The sequence below is a fragment of the Oryctolagus cuniculus genome, chromosome 5 (genome assembly GCF_051225735.1).
Source record: "Oryctolagus cuniculus isolate XC-2025 breed Fujian yellow rabbit chromosome 5, ASM5122573v1, whole genome shotgun sequence".
Taxonomy (NCBI): domain Eukaryota; kingdom Metazoa; phylum Chordata; class Mammalia; order Lagomorpha; family Leporidae; genus Oryctolagus; species Oryctolagus cuniculus.
The window spans coordinates 170,699,158-170,707,500 of NC_142871.1; the positions used below are offsets into that span (position 1 = coordinate 170,699,158).

Here is an 8,343-nt window from a genome sequence, read left to right on the forward strand (position 1 = left end):
TGGCAGACGTGGGTGCCCTCTGAGCTGTCAGAGAGGCCAGGGAGCTTGTGGTTGATGGTGTAGGGGCTGGGAACTTGGAGGGTGTTGTTGTGGGACAGCCAGAGGCCTTTGAATCTCCTCCTGGACATGCCACACCCACCCCAATCAGAGCTGCGCTGCTGGGGGCAGGGGGTATCCAGCCCTCTGGCCTGGGAGCTCCACCACAGGCCAGGAGTGACAGGCTGGGGGTCACCTCATCCCTTGGATGTGCAGTTGAGCAGTGGACAGGGGTGAAGCCTCCGGTTTCTTGATGACCTCAAAGCCTGAGAATCCTCTGCACCCATCAGCCCAGGCGAGGAAGGGACACACAGACTCCTACCTCTCTCCTGGGTGTTGTCACATCTGCTACTGGCTGAAGGCAGGGTCCTTGGCCCCAGATGAAGCCCCGTAGCCAGAGCAGGTCAGCTACTCTGAGGTCCATCCCGGCCGGGCCACAGAATTGGTCCAGGGCCCCACCTGCCACTCTTTGCTGGCCTCTGACTCTCCCTCTTCTGCTTTTCCCCAGCAGGAAGGGCCCAGCCTTGCCTACACGACCTGCAGCCCCCGACCAGCCGAGGCTCCCTCTTAGATTTATGAGTCTGTGGCCAATGGCATCTGGCTGCCTGCCTGCCCTGCCTCCTCAGGGTCCCCTCAGAGGACTCCTGGGCTTTTTGAGCACCCAGAGGGGCCTCCAGTGCCCCCTCCAGCCATCCACTTTAGCTCCGCCCTCCTAGTTCAAGCAGTGCTCTTCCTCCTGTCTTTCTCCATCAGGCCTGCTGGCTGTCCCATGGGCCTCCTGAGGCTAGTGCTGGCCCTGGCCAGTGGGTCCAAAGGCAGGGCCATCAGGATGGAGGGAAGCCCAAGAGGGCCATGCAGTGTCAGGACTGTGGCACTGCTGCCTGGGTGCTGTGTGAGAGGTGGTGAGTGGCAGGGGAGGCCCTCTCCAGCCTCCACCCCAACTCCCAGAAGCTCTGGTCACCCACACCAGCTCCTCCTCCCATATTCCTTCCCTTCCTGTCCATGGCCTTTTCCAGAAAGCTCACCCACATGCCCATCTGTTGCTTCTTCCCGCCCCTGCCCTGCCCACCAGTGCCGTGGCCTGGCTGCTCTTGCCTTACCACCTGTCTCCCTCCTCTCTCTCCCACTGCTAGCTGATTGGGTCAGGCAAGTCCATCCCGTTCTGAGAGCCCCAGGCCCCCCTTCAACCTCTAACCAGATCGCTCCTCTTCCTTGGAGACCTCCCTTTCCAAGCCTGCCTGGACACCTGTTCTGTGATTTGACAGGGGCCCCTCAGCCCCAAAGCCTCCCCTTCATCTATGACTTTCTGTTGTGTGGTGAGCTGACACCTCCAGGCATGAACTTGGTGAAAATTTGTGCCCCTCTGTGGTCCTGCTCCTGCCCTGTTCTGTAAATACCTATAAATACTCATACACATACACACACACACACACACACACACACACACGGCAGTGCCCCTGGAGTCGCAGTGTAAGAAGACCAGCCTGGAAAATGCCTCTTTACCCCCCTAGATGTTCAGCACAGCACAGCAGGCTGCCCACTGCTGGCAGGCCCTGCTGCCCTGTGCAATGCCCACCCACAGCACAGCAGACCCTGGGCCCTGTGACGAAACTGCCACACATGGGCCAAGCAGTATGGCTATATCTGTTTATTTCAAGATAAAAACAGGAGCCACCTCACCAGAGTGCCACGACCCTGTCTCTGCCTCTTTCCTGGGCCATAGACTGTCAATAAATATGTTTCCCAGCCCCACATAATTATTAAGACCTCCTCCTCATTTGCGAGCTCCAGCCTCAGCTATGATACAGGGGGTGACCCTACCCCCAGAATATACTAAATGTTACACAAGTACAACATGTACATGGGGGGAGGGGGGGAGGGAGGCCCACTGGCAGCAGCTGTTTCCCCTCATCAGGCTTACAGTTAGCCCCAACTGTCACAGGGCCTGACAGAATGTTGCCTACTGCCCTGGCCCAAAGTGCCTCCAAAGAAAAGTGAGTCCCTCGAATGCCTGCCTAGCCTGCCTCGGCCCTGCCTGGCTGGTGTGCCTCTCTTAGTAAGGGGGCAGGTGCCCCTGCATCGCCTGCCCCAGCCGACTCTTTGAGGGCTGTTGATGGTGCCTCCCAGCTGGCCTGCCTGGGGGCACAGGCACGGAGTGAAGAGCTGGACTCCGCCTGGCCTACCGTGAGTGCCACCTGTGCTAAGGACCAGATCTCCAGTTAGCCTCAGCTTGCCCAGGCCACCTGCGATTCAGGACTGGGAGCCTTCCTGAATAAGGAACTGCCCTCACCCAGAGATGACCCTCGCCCGAGGAAGATCCTCACTCATAGATGCCCTCCTCTCCCAGAGATGCCCTGGCCTGTAAGTGACCCTTGCCCAAAGATGACCCTCGCCATAGGATACCCTCGTGTCCCAGATTGCCCCGCCCAGAGATGACACTCACCCTATTGTGCCCTCCTCGCCCATATACCCATATCCATGATGCCCTTGGCCCAGAAGTGACCCTTGCCCATGATGCCCCTGCCCAGGAAGTGACCCTTGCCCGGGTGCCCCCACCCAGCAGTGACCCTCACCCAGATGCCCTCCTCACCCTGATGCCCTTGCCTGAAATTTACCTTGCCCAAAGATGTCCATGGCCCAGAGTGACGTTTACCCATGATGCCACTGGCCCAGAAGTGACCTTTGCCCAGCGATGCCCCTGCCCAAAGATGACCCTCACCCAGATGCCCCCCTCACACAGGTACCCTTGCCTGAAAATGACCTCGTCCAAAATGCCCCTGGCCCAGAAGTGACCCTTACCCATGATGCAACTGGACTGGAAGTGATTTTGCCCAGCGATGCCCTTGACCAGGTGCCCCCGCCCATAGATGACCTTCACCCAGATGTCCTACTCGTCCAGATGCCCTTGCCTGAAATTGACCTCACCCAAAGATGCCCCTGGCCCAGAAGTGACCCCCTGCCCAGCGATGCCCCTGCCCAAAGATGATCTTCACCCAGATACCCTGCTCGCCCTGATGCCCTTGCCTGAATATGACCTTGCCAGAAGATGCACCTTGGCCCAGAAGTGACCCTTACCCATGAAGCCCTGGCCCAGAAGTGACCCTTGCCTAGCAATGCTCTTGCATGGAAGCCCCCACCCAGCAATGACCCTAACCCAGAGATGACCCTCACCTTATGATGCCCTCCTCCCCCAGATGCCCTTGCCTGAAAATGACCTCACTCAAAGATGCCCCTGGCACAGAAGTGACCCCTGCCCAGCGCTGCCCCTGCCCCAGAGTGACCCTTGCCCAGATGCCCTCATCCATGATGCCACCTGGCCCAAAGTGAACCTCTCCTAGACCGCCCTTGCCCATGATGCCCCTGGTCCAGAAGTGACCCCTGCCCAGCGATGCCCCTGCCCAAAGATGACTCTCACCCAGATGCTCTCCTCGCCCAGATGCTTTCACCTCAAAATGACCTCATGTGAAAATGCCCCTACCTCAGAGTGACCCTTGCCCAGCAATGCCCTGGCCCCAGAAGTGACCCTTGACTGGATGCCCCCACAAAGAAATGACCCTCACCCAGATGCCCCCACCCAGAAATGACCCTCACCCGAAGATTCCCCTGGCCTGGAAAGTGACCCTTGCCCAGTGATGACCCTCACCAAAAGATGCCTTTGGCCCAGAATGATCCTTTCCTAGATGTCCTCACCCAAAGATGTCCCTGCCCGGAAGTGACTCCCACCCAGAGATGACTCTCACTCAATGATACCCCTGGCCCAGAGTGACCCTTGCCCAGATGTCCCCACCTAGCGATGACCATTGCCTGAAGATGCCTTTTGTGCCCAGATGCCCTCGCCCACAGATTACCTTGGCCTGAAAGATGACTCCGGCCGGAAGATGACTCTTTCCTGAAGATGACCCCAGCCTGGAGATGGCCTCACCCACAGATGCCTGTGGCTTGGAGATGACCCTCGCCTGATGCTGCCCTGCACCGGAGATGTCCCTGCCAGGTCATGGCTCTTGCCTGCTCATGTCTGTGCCTGCTGATGCCCCAATGTGATGTTCCCGGCCAGATTATGCCCTTGGCAGGCCTACAGTTAGCCCCAAGAGGGGTGATGAAAACTGCCTGGCTGACTTGCCCAAGGAGATGAGCATCCTCTGGTCTTGGCTTTCTGGGGGCCACACAAATGCTGCCTGTGTTGGTCATGGCCTCTGAGGATGGAGATGGAAATAAGGAGGCCCCAGGAGCCCCTGGGGTCCTCCAGAGAGGCAGCCTAAAGAGGCCTTTCTCTCCCCATCAGGGGTTCTGGCTAAGGAGGGAAGGGAACTGGGAAGGAATGACAGGGGATAGGGTGGCTAGCAGGGGTGGAGTGGGAAGGATTGGGTTGGGGCTCCCTGGGCTGACGGCATCTGGTGTTAGACGATCATGATCTTAATGTCGTCATGTTCATCAGCCCAGTAGAAGAAGGGGATGCAGGGGTTGGTGCCCAAGCCTGGGCGCTCCTGGGAGTGCTGGATCTCCTGCAGTAGCTTCCTGACCTGCTGCACAGGAGGGTTCTGGGAGGATGAACCCTCCCCAGCCTCTCCTCGCACAGGCTCCATGGTGTCAGCGAGGCTCACCTTGCCAAGATCTTTGAAAGAGAGAGGACTCTGAGCGAGCTGCCAGTGTCTCTGCTCCTGCCAGCCCTCCCTGTCCCCAGGGCGCTCTCCTCACCAGCCTGCGGGTCAGCAGCATCCTGGAGGGCTGGGGACCCAGGAGGGGATGGTCAGCGCAGTCTGTGGCGGCAGCCAGGACTCTGCCCTGCCACTCGCTGCGCTCGCCCACAAGCTGCAGCACCAGTTTTGATCTGGAAGGAGAGGTGCTCAGCGCCCCTGCCCTCGTCCTCACCCCCTGCCCCAAGAGGCAGCAGGGCCCAGGGCCCCTACCTTCATGTCCTCCTTGTCCTGGGCCAGCTGGCTGATGTACTCCTCCTTCTCCCGGTGCCGCTCCTTCAGTCCTTCAGCACTGCCCTCTGATGTTGGTAGAGGGCAATGTACTCTCCTGCAAAGAGACGGGACCGCGGGGTAGCGCTCAGAGGTGGGGCTCACCCAACCCCCATGCAGCTCCTCCCCCTGCAAGGGCCCTCGGCTCCTGGCTCACCGATGGTGTCCGTCTCTCCAGAGAGCTGGATGCAGCGATGTTCTAGCTCCTCTACCTGCTCTCACAGCTCCGATTTCTCCCCCATCACCTGCAGAAAGCGGTGCTGGAGCCGCAACGATGGGGTCAGGGCTTGGCGGTCACTGGCCCCACCCCCCACCCTTCCTGGCCCATGGCAGGAGAGAACCCCTCCCCTGCAGCTTCTCCATGGCCCCCTGGAGGGCCTGGTGGGTCTCCCCAGACACAGAGTCACCCCCAGTCCCAGCGGCTGATGTCTTCTCTGGCTCCCCCTGCGATGGCACGGCAAGGAGAGCCAGGTGCCGGCAGTGAGCCTTCTGCTCCCTCAGCTCCCTGCGGAGCCGGGTCCGCTCTTCCTCAGCTCGGGAAAGAGCCAACGTTAAAAAAATGTCACCTAAGAGCAAGAGGTGAATGAGTTTGTGCATGCAGGTGCACCTGCTGTTCCTAGGTGGAATGGTATCTGGCCACTGGCTCCCAGGTTAGGTGTGAGGTCAAGGGAAATCAAAGTGTGGGGGGGTGTGTGTGTGAAGATATAAGGAGGGATCACAGAGGGAGGCAGGGAAAGGTGGGATGGAGAGGGCACAGGGCACAGCCTGGCTTACCATGGCCTCTCGGCTCTCCAGGTCTTCCGGGACGGGCACTTTGGCCTGGGGAATTTCCTCCTCCCCATCTCCTCCTGAGGGACAGCCAGAGGGGACCCTGATGATCCAGTGAGTGAAGGAGAAAAGCTCAGGGCTCCCCTCAGTGCCCACCCTCCCTGGGAGACCCAGGGCAGCCACTGCCCAGAGGAGAGGGCTCAGCCGTCCTTAGAGTCTCTCTGAACTCAATGCTGTGCTGCCAAGACCCCCTCCTCCCTCCACAGGCTGTGTCCTCTCCCCATGGGAGCCTCACTCACCCTCTCCAGGGAGGGCCAAGAGCTTCAGCTGAGCTTGCAGCTGCTGATTTTGCTGGCTGGCAGCTTCCAGGCACTCCTAAGGGGCCAGGAAGAGTGAGAAGGCACAAAGGTGGCAAGGTCCTCCCACTCAGGGGCCCCACCCCACACTCACCAGCCCCTCACCTGGGTCTCCTGCAGCTCTTGGCGAGCCACCTGGACCGCCACCTTGCCCTACACCCCCTCATGCTGCAGCCAGTGCATGAGCTGCATCTGCAGTAGAATCTGCTTGTGCAGCCCTTCCTTCTCTGAGCTCAGCTGTTGGTAGGAGGCCACGTACTGGTGCAGGTGGACCAGGTACTTGTCGCGCTATTGGTGCAGACCCTGAGCCTCCTGGCTCTTCAGCTACATCTGCGGGAAGACCCAAGGTTGGTGGGGGGAACATGAGGGCAGATGGTGGCTTGCTAACCGATTCCATTGGTTGCAGGGGGTGGCACAGCCCGTGTCTCCTGCACCCAGCCTCACACCTCATCCCCTTCTTTCCCATCACTTTAACTTGAGGCCACATGCTACAGGGAAGGCATCATCTTTAGGGTCCACTTGTGCCTAATACTTTACATGCACAATCTCAGCTAATCCTCAACACCTGTATGGGGAAAAATGCTAAGTTCCTTTGTTAGGAATCTGAGGCTTAGCAAAGGGTAGCCCTTGTGTAGTGACCAGTGGAGCTGGGTGACACGCCTCTCCCTGGGACAATGATGTCCAGACCTGGGAGGAGCCTAGGGCTACCAGCTCTAAGAGTCGCAGGACAGTCGACATGGAGGTCACCTGTCACTCCAGACTGGAGTGGCCTCCCTCCTGGGCCTAGCACTGCCCTCCCCAGAGACTTGTCCCCATGGCCCAGTCCTTCACAGTCGGGCTGAGCATCACCATTTCCTTCAGCTCCCCCAGCTTCTCCTGCAGCTGGCCGAGTTCCCTGGCCAGCTCATTCTTGACGTGCTGCTCTGCCTGCAGCAAGCTGGTGAGCTCCATGTTGTCATTGCTCTGCACATACAGAAGCAAACATCCAGATCCCAGCACCAGGTGCCCACCTCCCACAGTGCCAGGAGGGCTGGAAACTCAGCCCCTCTCCTCCGACAGACATTTGAGCAGGGTCCTGGCTCACAGGGTGCCTGCCTAGGCTACACCGTCCCATTTGATAGGGAGGGAAGTGAAGGCCCAGAGGGAAGTGTTTTGTACCAGAGACCTTGCCCAGGGTGGCCGAATGCACCAGTCTCACAAAGCTATCCTGCAGCTCGGCCAGCTGCTCCTTGAGCTCCCGGTTCTGCAGGAGCGTGCGGCTAATGGTCACGCGGTCGCTCTGCTTGCCCTCCTCGGCCTGGCTGCCCCACAGCTCCGCCTCCCGCTCCAGCTGCAGCAGCCGCTGTTCCTGCGGCTGGTTCAGGTGACTCAGGCCTGCGTTGTCCTGCACCTGGGCCTGCAGCTGTCCCGCCAGGCTCTCCAGCTCCTTCTGCAGCTGCTCAGCCTGCGCCTGCAGCTGTTGTTCTGCCTCTGACGGCCCCGCGGGGGAAGCTGGGGACTCTGGGGTGGGAGGCTCAGCTGAGAAAGCAGCCATCAGGGGCCCCAGCCTCTGGGTTTTCAAAAAGCTCCTGCTTGGTCCTTAGCTCCTCAGGAAAACTGCTTGCCCCCACCCCGGTGCTGGCTTCTTGGCTAACGACTTTCCATATTCAGATGGTCATTACCCTTCCAAGCCATGACACAGAGTGCTTGACTGTACATGGCAGACAGTGGGTACGCCACCCCTATTTACAGATGAGGTCACCGAGGCTCAGAGATGACAAGACTTGCCATCCACCAGCACAGACCTGCTTCCCTCTGCCACAACACCCCTCGCTGGGGCACCCGACACCCATCCTGCTCCCAGGCCACCTCTGCCCCTGCTCACCCATCTGGCTCTTGAGCTTGGCCAGCTCCCGCACCTGACTCAGGCTGCGCTCCTTCTCCTCCCTCAGCGTGTGCAGCTGCCCAAAGCACAGGGAAAAGAGCCATGAGTGAGGGCCACTGCTTCCCTCTGCACTGACGCTGCCCCTAAAACCCAAACACGCAGCCACCTCTGGCTGCAGGCCCCAGCAGGTGCACTTGCTGTGCCCATTTACAGACATCCAGAAAGATCAAGTGAGATGTCCACAGGGGCCTGCCTCACCTTGGCAGACATCTGCTGCATCTTCTCCTGCCGCATGGCATGCTCTTCCTGCAGGCCCTCTATATTCCGATCCCTGTCCATTCGCAGTTGTCTCTGC

General features: G+C 59.6%; 1 pseudogene; it reads right to left on the bottom strand.

Annotated features, from left to right (window-relative positions):
- Positions 1-4,433: 4,433 nt before the first annotated feature.
- The window catches only part of LOC127487836 (golgin subfamily A member 2-like), a 99,397-nt pseudogene continuing 95,487 nt past the window's right edge, over positions 4,434-8,343 (bottom strand).